The sequence below is a fragment of the Cebus imitator genome, unplaced genomic scaffold (assembly GCF_001604975.1).
Source record: "Cebus imitator isolate Cc_AM_T3 unplaced genomic scaffold, Cebus_imitator-1.0 Scaffold451, whole genome shotgun sequence".
In the NCBI taxonomy this organism is placed as follows: Eukaryota; Metazoa; Chordata; class Mammalia; order Primates; family Cebidae; genus Cebus; species Cebus imitator.
In genome coordinates, this window is record NW_016107766.1 from 340175 (window position 1) to 345010 (window position 4836).

Sequence of the window (4836 nt, forward strand, 5' to 3'; positions counted from 1 at the left end):
AACCCCTTTGCTGCCATTCCTCTCACCTTATTACACTCAAATTGAGCGTCCTTCAGAATCATAGATAGCTGAGCACCACCGTTCTGAATTTCTGAGAAGGTAACTCTGTGACAGGGCACGATAATTTGCATCTAACACTTTCCAGGGAATGCTGATGCTGCTGGTCCAGAGAACACACTTTGAGAACTCCTGAGCTAAAGAAAACTTTGCTGCCTTCCCTCACACTTGGGTTAAATAACAAAGTCTTTTTTTTCATGAACTCAAAGGGAGAATTCCCTTGACTTCAAAGTGTATGTTGGTGGTGGTGGTAGGAAGTGAAGAAGGGTAGTTTCCCTACATTTTTACAATTATAATTGGCACACAGAAATGTTAGCCATTTGTAATCCCTGTAATGAAAAAGGCATTGTGCACAAATGTGACTGGTAGGAGATTTCTGCATTCAATAAAGTACAAAAAATATTGTACATTATCGTTACTGGGCTTTGTGGTTTATAAAGTGTGTCTGCATGCATTTTCTAATTTGATCCTTAGAGAGACCCTGTGAGGTGATCAAGGCATACATCATTGCCCCCTTCTATAGGTGAGGAATCACAAGGGGAATTAACCTTTTACTTGTTTGCTGTGTGCCAGGCACATCACATGCAGCAGCTTGTTCACAACCACCGTCGGAAACAGGGATCATTACTTATCACGGAGATCAAGAAGCTGGAGTCTGAGAAGCTGAATGATTTGTCAAAGGTTATGCATTTAATTAGCAGCAGAGCCCGAACGAAAATAAATTTCTCCTGACTCAACATTCAGGGCTCTTTCTAAGACACCGCATTTTGTGAAATTGATCTCTTCAAGTTGTTATAATGAAAGAGAATCTTGTTCTTCCTTCAGATGCTGTCTCTCCTTCCCTCTTTGAGTTCAGTATTTTTCAATCGAGTTTTCAGATGTTTAGTGACCCAGAATCAAGACACTTGGGGGAGAGTTGGACCCAGATAGGCTAAGCTGAGTCACAGCAAGAAAGAGGGAGTAAGTGGAGGGAGGTGGTTGGAGAATGCTGCTGGGTTGAGTGTTGACAGTGTTGTGGGCTTGGCAAGTGAGGGGCCCCAGAGTGGTTGCCAGGTGGGGTCTGTGAGAGGAGAAAAAGGAATTTCACAGTTTGTCTGTGGAATTTACATTGGATCCCTGTTAACATTCTTTAGGGGTTGCAGGAAAGTTGAAATAAACGCAAAATTACTTTTGGCGACTGTAATGTGCTCATTTATAGGTGATGCTGTGCAGAGAATGGGTCTCATGGGACCCCAGCTTATATTAAGGTTACATGTGCATATGATTGCAGGAGATGTTTGAGATGTGAAAGGTGAGATGTGAAAAATGGGTTCAGTGACAGAGACACTAGGGCTGAGAAAGGGGAGAAAGGAATAAAAGACAGAGAAAGAAACATTTGTCATATATGTCTCTAAGGGCAGCCACTATAAGAACCTTGGTCCCCACAATCCTTTATCTTAACCTGAACATTTTCATTCTTTTAATCCCAGGTCTTTAGACAAACTCAACCAATTGTAAACCAGAAAATGATTAAATTTACCTATAGCCTGGAACCTTCCCCCATACTTCTAATTGTCCTGTCTTTCTGGACCAAACAAATGTTTTTCTCAAATATATTTAATTAATGTCTCATGCCTCTTGTAAAATGTATAAAACCAAGCTGCACCCCAACTACATGTTCTCAGGACCTCCTAAGGGCTGTGTCACAGGCCACGGTCACTCATATTTGGCTCAGAATAAATCTCTTCAAATATTCTACAGAGTTTGACTCTTTTCATTGACACTAAGCCTACAGCACCCGGTATGCCCAGGCAGCCTCCCATCCAACTACTAACCAGGCCTGACCCTGCTTAGCTTCCAAGATCAGATGAGATCAGGCGTGTTCAGGGTGGTGTGGCTGTAGACAACACTTTCATTTCTTATACGTCATGATTCTAAGAGCAACAGGATAGAGGGAGAGGCTGGAAGACAGATTACCTCAATCACACCTGCACTGATTAGAATAGTACTTTTCAAAGTGTGGATCACGGCTCATTAGTGGGTCATGAAATCAACTAAGCATTCTGAAAAATAGAAGGGAATGCAATATAATAGAAAACATTATGCTGTATCACTTATAACAAGGATGTTTCTTATTTATTGCTGTAAATTCTTATTTATTGCTGTAAAACAAAACAATCCAAAACTTAGTGGGCTTACAACAACATTTATTTGTTCATGATTCTGCAGTTTGGCAGGGCTCGGTGAGGACAGTTCATCTCTGCTTCATGGGCATCAGGTGGGATGGCTTATCCAGGGCTAGAAGATTGACCTCCAAGATGCCTCATTCACAGGGCTGGCAAGTTGTTGCTGGCTATCAGCTGGGAGCTCAGCTGGACCTTGGTGCTTCTCCAAGTGACCTCTCCGTATGGCTAGTTTGGGCTTCCCACCATATGACAGCTTGGTTCCCAGGGGAAGCACCACAAGAGTAAACCTAAGAAGACAAACCCCCCAGTAGGCTAGAGCTTACCAAGGCTTCACCCAGAGGCTTGGACCCTTGCTAATGTCTCACTGGCTGAAGCAGTCCAGATTCAGTGTGAGAGGGGACCACAAAATAGCATGAATACTAGGAGATGGGGCTCATTGCTGGCCACAAGCATAAGCGTTCTTTTCTTTTAAAGGGCCAGGTGTGGTGGCTGGTGGCTATAATCTCAGCTACGGGGGAGACTGAGGCAGGAGGATTGCTTCAGCCCAGGAGTTTGAGTTCAATCACTGCACTCTAGCCTGGGTGACAGAGACACTAGGGCTGAGAGAAGGGGAGGAAGGAATAAAAGAGAGAGAAAGAAGAAAAAGGGGAAGTTATCAGGAAAATGAACAGGGAGGGACAGACATACAGAGAGGTCTCAGGGAAGGAGAAACCAAGGAAAGTAAATGTTTCTTCTGTGTCCCAAGGCTCTCTGCTACTGTGTTTCCCAATCTTTCTGAAATGTGATTATTAGGAATATGTTTTCCATTGCTACCCATTACTTATACAGACACACAACTGAAAAAAGAAAAACAAAAAAACACAACCCTCTTTCATTTCTTTTTTAGAGATAAGGTCTTGCTCTGTCACCCAGGCTAGAGTGCAGTGTTTGAACTCAAACTCCTGGGCTGAAGCAATCCTCCTGCCTCAGTCTCCCACGTAGCTGAGATTACAGCCACCAGCCACCACATCTGGCCCTTTAAAAGAAAAGAAAGCTTATGCTTGTGGCCAGCAATGAGCCCCATCTCCTAGTATTCATGCTATTTTGTGGTCCCCTCTCACACTGAATCTGGACTGTTTCAGCCAGTGAGACATTAGCAAGGGACCAAGTCTCTGGGTGAAGGCTTGGTAAGCTCTAGCCTATTGGGGTTTTGTCTTCTTAGAAGGTTTACTCTTGTGGTGCTTCCCCTGGGAACCAAGCTGTCATATGGTGGGAAGCCCAAACTAGCCATACGGAGAGGTCACTTGGAGAAGCACCAAGGTCCAGCTGAGCTCCCAGCTGATAGCCAGCAACAACTTGCCAGCCCTGTGAATGAGGCACCTTGGAAGTCAATCTTCTAGCCCTGGATAAGCCATCCCACCTGATGCCCATGAAGCAGAGATGAACTGTCCTCACCGAGCCCTGCCAAACTGCAGAATCATGAACAAATAAATGTTGTTGTAAGCCCACTAAGTTTTGGATTGTTTTGTTTTACAGCAATAAATAAGAATTTACAGCAATAAATAAGAAACATCCTTGTTATAAGTGATACAGCATAATGTTTTCTATTATATTGCATTCCCTTCTATTTTTCAGAATGCTTAGTTGATTTCATGACCCACTAATGAGCCGTGATCCACACTTTGAAAAGTACTATTCTAATCAGTGCAGGTGTGATTGAGGTAATCTGACTTCCAGCCTCTCCCTCTATCCTGTTGCTCTTAGAATCATGACGTATAAGAAATGAAAGTGTTGTCTACAGCCACACCACCCTGAACACGCCTGATCTCATCTGATCTCGGAAGCTAAGCAGGGTCAGGCCTGGTTAGTAGTTGGATGGGAGACTGCCTGGGCATACCAGGTGCTGTAGGCTTAGTGTCAATGAAAAGAGTCAAACTCTGTAGAATATTTGAAGAGATTTATTCTGAGCCAAATATGAGTGACCGTGGCCTGTGACACAGCCCTTAGGAGGTCCTGAGAACATGTAGTTGGGGTGCAGCTTGGTTTTATACATTTTACAAGAGGCATGAGACATTAATTAAATATATTTGAGAAAAACATTTGTTTGGTCCAGAAAGACAGGACAATTAGAAGTATGGGGGAAGGTTCCAGGCTATAGGTAAATTTAATCATTTTCTGGTTTACAATTGGTTGAGTTTGTCTAAAGACCTGGGATTAAAAGAATGAAAATGTTCAGGTTAAGATAAAGGATCGTGGAGACCAAGGTTCTTTTGAAGTCTTATAGTGGCTGCCCTTAGAGACATATATGACAAATGTTTCCTATTCAGGCCATTAAAAGGTGCTAGATTCTTAGTTAATCTCTTAGGAGGATCGGGAGGGCCTGGAAGAAAAAGATCTAGCTGTGTTAATATAGATTCTTTACAGATGTAAATTTTCCCCCACCAAGGACAGCCTTGCAGGGCCATTTCAAAATATGGCAAAGAAACACGTTTTGGGGTAAAATATTTTGATTTTCTTCTTAGTCACATAAAGTTATGCTGGAGTCAAATTGGAAAGTAAGTCACAATATATAGGGTTAAATAAAGCCCATCTGATGAGAAGGGATTTATCCCTTCCCTGTTCTTGGCTATGAATC

The 4836-nt window shown here is 42.8% G+C and overlaps 2 pseudogenes; one reads left to right on the forward strand and one right to left on the reverse strand.

The window, feature by feature from the left end:
• Positions 1-1822: 1822 nt before the first annotated feature.
• LOC119468590 lies at positions 1823-1941 on the reverse strand (annotated as a pseudogene).
• Positions 1942-3994: 2053 nt separating this feature from the next.
• LOC119468589 lies at positions 3995-4113 on the forward strand (annotated as a pseudogene).
• Positions 4114-4836: the final 723 nt, after the last annotated feature.